The sequence below is a fragment of the Gossypium arboreum genome, chromosome 7, assembly GCF_025698485.1.
Source record: "Gossypium arboreum isolate Shixiya-1 chromosome 7, ASM2569848v2, whole genome shotgun sequence".
NCBI classification, from domain to species: Eukaryota; Viridiplantae; Streptophyta; class Magnoliopsida; order Malvales; family Malvaceae; genus Gossypium; species Gossypium arboreum.
In genome coordinates, this window is record NC_069076.1 from 80774402 (window position 1) to 80783519 (window position 9118).

Consider the following 9118-nt stretch of genomic DNA (forward strand, 5'->3'; position numbering starts at 1 on the left):
TTCGAATAATCGTGCTCTACTGTGCTGGGTTTCGATTTTTCGTTGGACCAAATAGTTTGGCATCCTTTTGTTAATTTCAAATTGTAGACTTTCGGACGTCAAAACAAGAAGATTTTGGTAACCCACTCGGGTTATTTAAACGTTATTGATAAGAACCACATTTCAAAAACTTTTTTTTAAGCTTTGACATAAGGACAGTATTTAATCGATTTCGTACCAATTTTGGGCATAGTGAGGGTGCTAATCCTTCCTCATGCGTAACCGACTCCCGAACCCATTTTCTCACATTTTTGTAAGACCAAAATCGCATTTTAATAAACCAAAAAGGTTTTATTAAATTAACCTTATCTTTTAAGTGATCCGATCACACTAAAATAGAAGATCGGTGGTGACTCCATATTTCTATTTTCCAAAAAGTCGATCCCCCTCGTATTTTCATCAAATTTAAAATATTAATTTTTTTTTGAATCGAGGGATGGTTTCGACAGCTTGGCGACTCCCCTGGGGACTGAACTTGAGAGTCGAGCCATAAAAATCGATTATTTACTGTCTTTTTGTTAAAAGACCGAAAATTTACTTTAAAAAATCATGAATCTTTTGACTGCATTTGATTGTATGCTTGTTTTGGTACGGGTCTTGTAGAATAGCACTGCATTTCATTGCATGGCCGCTGTGGTCACACCTTCTAAGTGAGAGTAAGAAACTACGCTTTCGTGAGGTTTTCACCTCCGCATGGGCTAGTGGATTGCTTCCGGGGTACATCTGTACTATGATTTTGTGAGATTTTCATCTCCGCATGGTCATAGGGAAATGTATCCCCCAGAACCGAACTCGATCTATATGAGCCTATAATGGGTGAGGATTGAGGAATCTGCTGGTTCGGGTACTCCTTTTCCTAGAACTAAACCACATATAGTGAACCTTAGGAGCTATCCTTAGGTGGAGCCGCGTCGAGCCTTAGTACTTACCCATATATGCGCTATAATTATTATTTATATGCTTTCATTTTATCGCTATTATTTGATACTAACCGGTGTTTTGTTTTGATTATCTTTTTTGCATGACATTGCATACTAAATGAGGCGTTAATCCGCATTCAATTACTAAGTTAGAAAATTTGACATGGAGAATGAATTTCTTAGTAAAGTCGAGGATAATGCGGTCGTTATTGCTTGGTCGGAGAGGCTACAATCTGAGAGGGGGGATAGCTTGGTAGAAGGGTATGTATCGGAGCTGCAGGATTTCACTCGCGTCAATGTAGTACAGAATGAGCTGCAAGAGTTGAGAGACATTTGGGCTAGTTGGGATGAAGGGATCAAACAGTTGCTTTACCAAAGCTATGGTGACATATCCTACCTACTAGATATTAGAGTGGATAAGCATTTGTTCCGAGCCTTGGTGCAGTTTTGGAATTCTGCGTACAAATGTTTCACTTTTGGAGAAGTGGATTTGGTACCTACCATAGAGGAATACACTACGCTGCTTAGATGTCCAAAGATCCAGGTCCGGAAGACTTATGCCCGGGTTTTTAGTAATCAGGCTTTCGTGAAGAAATTAATGAGCATTTTTAGGATGAGCGAGCCTTGGGTCACTGCTCGGATTCAGCAAAAAGGAGATAGCAAATGTGTCCTTTGGGAGAATTTGTGAGATTTGATCTTAACTCATCTAGACGAAAGAAAGAGGGTCGATATATTTGCCTTAAGCATCTACGGATTAGTGATCTTTCCTAAGGCTTTGAGGCACGTGGACGAGGCGGTCATTGACTTGTTTCATCGTCTTGAAAAGGGAATCACATCGGTACCGGCAATATTGGCAGAAACGTTCAAATCTTTGAGCTCATGTCGGAAGACAGGCGAGGGGCGATTTATTGGATGTGCTCAACTATTGATGGTATGGTTTCATGGGCACTTTTGGAAGGTGGACAAGGTTTTCTATCGAGTCTTTTCCGAAGGTTATTCCCCTTTGAAAGAAGAGGCAGCTATACAGAGGAGAGAGGATATCTCGGAGGAGAAGTGGATGGATATTTTTCAGAACCTCAAGGAGGAGGATATCGAGTGGAGAGCTTATTGGATGGTTCCTCATGAGATCATGTACCGATGTGGTAACTTTGATTGGGTGCCGTTGTTAAGAATTTGGGGACCTACCGGGTATACTCCATTACTACCCTTGAGGTAATATAAGTCGAGGTAGTTTGTACCCACGACCCACAGACTTGCTCAGAGTGAATTCTCGTTTAAAGGTGGTCACTATAAGAAGAGAGTTTGGGAGTTATCGGATGCTTAGAAGCAAACTTGTTAGATGAAGAGGTTAGCCGTCAGTTCTATGGTAACGCCCGAGTATAGCGAGTGGTTTAAGAAGAGGATTAATGATAATATTCCTAGGCCAAGCTTGGAGAATGCTCGACCTATCGGGGAACAATTACAAGTCGCCCCATCAGAATTGGAAATTATAAGGCAAGATTTTGAGAAGAAGAGTTCGGAGCTTGAGAAGAAGATCGAACAATTAGAGGAAGAAAAGATGCACTTAAGGTTAGAAGCTGATATCCAGAGGTCAGAGGCTGAAAAGTGGAGAAAAGGGAAAACTAAGGCCGAAGAAGACCTAGACAGCTTGAAGACTGACTATAAGAAGCTGTGCCTGTCTATGAGAACTACGAGGTTAGGTAAGACTTCTGAACAATGACGCCATGAAATTTGGGAAGAAAAGGCCAATACCGACTGGTGGAAAAGGAAATTTCGAGAAGCTCAGGCACGAAACGAAGATTTGGAGAAAAGTTTGTCAGAAAGCAGAAATGAGCAAGGGGAATTAAGGGCTAGAGTGGCAGAACTTGAGAAGTCCCTACATCAGTACCGAAACCGCAACACTGCGACAAAATTGAGGGTAAGCTTGAGCAAAATACAAGAAATGAAAGGAAGAATAGAAGAGTTAGAGGCGTCACTGCAAAATTGTGAGATACGGATTCAGTTTTTTGAGGCAAACGAGGATCGTTGGAAGGAGCAGGTTCACCATGCGTAAGACCAAGTCAGAAACAGAGATTACCTTATGGGGGAAGCCATAACCCAGATCCGAGAGGTAACAGACTACTTACAAACTCTAGCGGTTCAGGCAGACACATTAAGCATGAAATATAAGTTGGAGTCGGAGCGCGGACAGGAGCTGGCCTCATTGCTTAGGAAAATTAGGACTTTGGGTATTAGAGCGAAATTTTATTTGTAACTCGACTTTATGTAAAAGATTTTATTTTCAAGTGAAATTTTCTAAGGGCAGTTGAATCAAAATTGATGTCTCCTTTACATTCATGCATTTGTATTACATCACGTCATCATACATTAAAGGCCATAAAAGTTTTCTAATTAATTAATTAAAAATTATTTCAGTAACCTGGAAACCAACGAAAACCAACCAACCACGCACCCCTACGATACAAGGAAAAAATCAATGGATAAGAGACTCGAGAAATTGGAGCAGATACAAAAAGACATGCAAGAACAAATGCAGTCTCAAATGCAAGAGCAACTAGCCAAGATTCAGCGAGAGATGAAAGAGCAAATGATGGAGTCCCAGAGGGAAATGATGAGTCAGTTATCCCAACTGCTGTTGGGAGGAACGGATAAGGGAAAGGGCCCTATGGACAAAGTTGAAGAAACTAACGAGGATCCTCAATACCCCCCAGGCTTCACTCCGACACATGTACCGATGAAGCCCGAGATTAATCTACCGAAATCATCTGTCAAGATCATGCCCCAGCAGGTTCAGGTTGGAGCTTCAATACCGATGAATTTCCAAACTGGCTCAGGCTCTAACTTTGTCAACAACCTGAACTATCCGCCCGTTCCCGACTTGGATGAAATTGCTGAAGAAGAAAAGGCGAGGATGGATTCGCAAAAACAATTGGAAGAATGGTGTAGATGGCTCGAGGAGAAATTCAAAGGCATGGAAATCGCGGATCATCATCAAGGGATTGATGCCAAAGACCTGAGTCTAGTCCCAGATTTAGTCCTTCCCCCTAAATTCAAAATGCCCGAATTCGAGAAATACAATGGAATGAGCTGCCCTGAAGCCCACATCACTATGTTCTGCAAGCGAATGACGGGATATGTTAACAACGATCAGTTATAAATCTATTGCTTTCAAGATAGTCTGGTCGGGGCAGCGTCTAAGTGGTACAACCAATTAAGCCACTCTAAGATTAACTTGTAGAAGGACCTGGCCCAAGCCTTTATGAAGCAATACAATCACGTGACAGACATGACCCCTGACAGAATCACTCTCCAGAATATGGAGAAAAAATCGAATGAAAGCTTCAGGCAGTACGCACAAAGATGGAGGGAGGTGGCCATACAAGTTCAGCCGCCACTTCTAGAAAAGGAGACAACGATGCTCTTTCTAAATACCTTGAAGGCCCCTTTTATCACTCATATGTTGGGAAGCGCCACCAAGAGCTTCTTCGACATAGTGATGACGGGAGAAATGATCGAAAATGCTGTAAGGAGCGGTAAGATAGAATCGGGAGAGAGTGCTAAGAAGTCAGCCCCTAGGAGAAAAGACAATAAAGTGAACAACAAGAGCACATTGAACAAGGGGCAGCCCAAGTCAATTACCGTAAATCAACCCAAAACGGTGACTACCAATCAACAAAGCTCTGTAAGGCAAGAATCCAATGCGAGGAAGAACACAGAAAGGGCACAATACACCCCTATACCCATGCCGTATAAGGAGTTGTACCAGAACCTGTTCAACGCTTATGTGGTATCCCTTTTCTACCTGGAGCCACTGTAGCCCCCGTATCCCAAATGGTATGACGCGAACGCCCAATGTGAGTACCATGCGAGAATCACCGGGCACTCAATTGAAAATTGCACTGCGTTTAAGAAAGTGGTCGAAAGACTTATTAAGATGGGAATCGTGAGATTTGATGACCCAGCCACGCCCAATGTAGCAGGAAACCCACTCCCCAATCATACTGACCAAGGAGTGAATGGGATAAGTGAAGGCTTGAACAAGAAGACCAAGTATGAAGTGGCAAAAATCAGGACCCCGTTGGGGCGGGTACGGAAAGAGATGACCAAGAGAGGATTGATAGCATTGAATCCAAGGGAAGAACCCGAAGAAGAGAGAAACTACTGTGAGTTTCATGACGAGGTGGGGCATGAAATCCAAGAATGTGTGGAATTCAGGGCCCTCGTGCAGAACATGATAGATAACAAAGAAATGGAATTTTATGAAGAAGCTAAAAGCCTCATAGAGGGAAATGTATGCACATCCGAGGGAGAATCAAAGGCGCAGAATCAAACACCTAATTATCCCGTGGTGATTATTTCGAGACCTAAAAATAATGAAGCTGGAGTAAAAATTCCACCGAGGGTCATAATCTAAAGACCTGCAGTCTTCCCTTACAAAGACAGCAAAAAGGTCCCATGGAATTATGATTGCAGTGTGATGATATCGGGAAAAGAGAGCCCGGTTGGTGCTTCAAGAGGGGATGAAGATGGAGGTTCCTATACACGTAGCGGGAGGCGTTACGATACGGTGAACAAGGAGGAACAATCCACAAAAGGAAAAGCCCAGGTGGTCAAGGAAATGAAGGGAAAAGCAACCAAACTTGTTAATGAGCCAATTAACGAAGACGAGGCCAAAGAGTTTTTAAAATTCCTAAAGCATAGCGAATACAGTGTGGTTGAATAGTTACGTAAACAACCAGCCCGTATTTCGGTGTTGGCCTTGCTTCTAAGCTCGGAAGTCCATCGCAGCGCGCTAATGAAGGCATTGAATGAAATGTATATTCCCAATGATATCTCCGTTAACAAGTTGGACCGCTTGGTTAACAACATCAGTGCCGATAACTATATCTTCTTTAATGACGATGAGATACTACCCGGGGGCATGGGGTCGACTAAAGCTCTGCATATCACCACACGCTGTAAAGGGTATACGCTGTCAGGTGTACTAATTGGCAATGGATCCGCCCTGAACGTCCTGCCATTGACCACACTAAACAGATTACCTATAGACAACTCTCACATGAAGGAGTGCCAGAACATCGTGAAGGCATTCGATGGCACGGAGAGAAAGGTGATGGGCAGAATCGAGGTATCCTTCTGATTGGGCCAAACACATATGAGGTGGATTTCCTTGTAATAGACATCAGCCCTCATATAATTGCTTATTGGGGAGGCCCTGGATACATTCAGCTGGGGCAGTGCCTTCCTCGTTGCATCAAAAATTAAAGCTGGTGTCGGAGGGGAAGTTGATAACGATTAAGGCTGAAGAAGATATTATTGCAACTGTGAGCAATAATGGACCCTATTTGGAGATAGATAACGAAGCAATCAAATGCTCATTTCGATCTTTAGAATTTGTTAACGCGACGTTCATCACCGAGGGAAGCAAAATTCTGGTGCTGAAATTGTCCAAAACCACGAGGATGAGCCTCCAGTTGACGATTGGAAAAGGGGCCCTACCTGGAAAGGGACTTGGGAGACATCTACAAGGAAGGATCGAAACGCCAATGCTGAAAGAAAAGAGAAACCGCTTCGGCTTAGGATTTAAGCCGGATGTGAAATAGAGGAGAAGGGAGCTGGAAAAGAAGCAAGAAAGAAGGAGAGCTAGATTAACGGGGGAGAAAATCAAGTGGGAACCAATGACATTCCCCCACATATCGAAAACATTTGTGTCCTGGGGAATCATTCATCCCGAGAGAGACACACCAATGATGGGAGCTATAGAAGAAAGCCTGGAAAGTTTGGACATCAACGTCATGTACGAAGAGGAGACTAGAAGAGAAAATTTATTGGGCATTTGCCCCTACACGCCTGGAAGTGTTCTGGATAACTGAACTGCGGAAGAGATCCCTGTAGTTTTTAGAACGGATTCAGAGTAATGTCCAAAACACACTTATTACTTTAGGCACGGTTATTATCATTTTTTAGCAAATGTTATCTCGTCCTTTCAATTCCATTCATAACCATACAAATGATTACTTTCGAATTCTTTTATTCTTGAAACATTCTTCTAAATATTCTTTCATTCGTCATTCATAATCATATCATGCAAATAAATGTTTCAAATTCTTTTGATTCTTTGTATCTGCCTTCGTCCTCATAACAGGTCCCTAGATATTAATGATATGAGTGACACTGCTAGCGACTCAGAATTTCCTTTCGATCAAGATGTGTGTATGGATGATTCTCAGGATTTTGAAGATGACCAAGGCTGTAACTTATCTCCTGATTTGTTGAGGATGGTAGAACAAGACGGGAAACAAATCCTACTTCACAAAGAATCAATCGAAATTTTGAGCTTAGGAGAAGGACAAGAGGTGAAGATCGAAACATGTATCACTGCGAAAATAAAGTGAGACCTCATTGAATTACTTCAAGAATTCAAAGATGTCCTCGTATAGTCATACCAAGATATGCCCGGGTTAGACACTGACATCATGGTGTATCGACTTCCCATAAAAGAAGAGTGTAAGCCAGTTCAGTAAAAACTCCGAAGAATGAGGCCCGATGTCTTGCTAAAAATAAAGGAAGAGGTTCGAAAGCAGTTTGATGCTGGATTTCTGAAGGTGGTAAAATACTCAGATTGGGTAGCCAACATCGTCCCTGTCCCTAAAAAAGATGGAAAAGTGCGAATGTGTATGGACTACAGAGATTTCAATAAAGCCAGCCTAAAAGATAATTTCCCACTACCTCATATCGACACCCTAGTGGACAACACGGCGGGACATTCACTGTTTTCATTCATAGACGGTTTTTTGGGATACAACCAGATCAAGATGCATCCTGAAGATATGGAGAAAACCACGTTTGTAACCATGTGGGGCACGTTCTGTTACAAGGTGATGCCGTTTAGACTGAAGAATGCGGGGGCAACTTATCAAAGAGCCATGGTAACCCTTTTTCACGACATGATGCATAAAGAGATCGAGTTTTATGTTGATGACATGATAGTAAGTCCCGAACAGAGAAGGAGCACATACAAGTCCTGAGAAAACTATTCTCGAGGTTGAGGAAGTTCCAGCCAAAACTCAACCCCGACAAATGTACATTCGGAGCCAAGTCTGGAAAATTGCTCAGATTTATGGTTAGCGAGAAAGAAATCGGGATCGATCCGAACAAAGTTAAAGCCATACAAGAGCTATCCCAGCCGAGCACTCAAAAAGAAGTTCGAGGCTTTCTAGGAAGATTAAATTACATTGCTCGGTTTATTTCACAACTAACCGAGAAATGTGACCCTGTCTTTCGCCTCTTCAAGAAACATAACCCAGGAGAATGGGATGAAGAATGCCAAATGGCTTTCGACAAGGTCAAACAGTACTTATCCAATGCCCCGGTGCTGATACCACCTAACCTCGATAAGCCATTGATACTGTATTTGACAGTATTCGGAAACTCCATGGGATGCGTATTGGGTCAGCATGATGAGTCAGGAAGGAAAGAGAAAGCTATTTACTATCTTAGTAAAAAGTTCACGGAATGTGAGACAAGGTACCCGCTGGTAGAGAAGTTGTGTTGTGCCCTAATCTGGACAACCCGCAGGCTGAGGCAGTATATGTTGTATCACACCACTTGGCTCATATCAAAGTTGGACCCTTTAAAGTACATGATGGAGTCAACAGCCTTGAATGGAAGAATAGCCTGATGGCAGATTCTGCTTTCTGAATTTGACATAGTCTATGTGGACCAGAAAGCAGTAAAAGGAAGTGCAATAGTAGATTTTCTAGCCAGTAGAGCTTTGGAAGACTACGAGCCTCTGAACTTCGACTTTCCGAATGAAGACCTAATGTGTATTGCTACCACTGAATAAGGTACTCTGGAAGAACTTCATTGGAAACTGAACTTCGATGGGGCGTCAAATGCTGTGGGTAATGGAATGGGGGCCATCTTGATATCCCCAAACAGAGATCATTATCCATTCACTAGTAAATTAGATTTTGATTGTACGAATAACATGGCAGAATACGAAGCGTGCATCATGGGTATCCGCGCAGTCATAGAACGCAATATTAAAGTGCTAGAGGTGTATGGGGATTCTGCGCTAGTGATTTATCAACTTAAGGGAGAATGGGAGACCAGAGACCCCAAGTTAATCGATTATCGAAAGCTGGTCCTTGAATTGA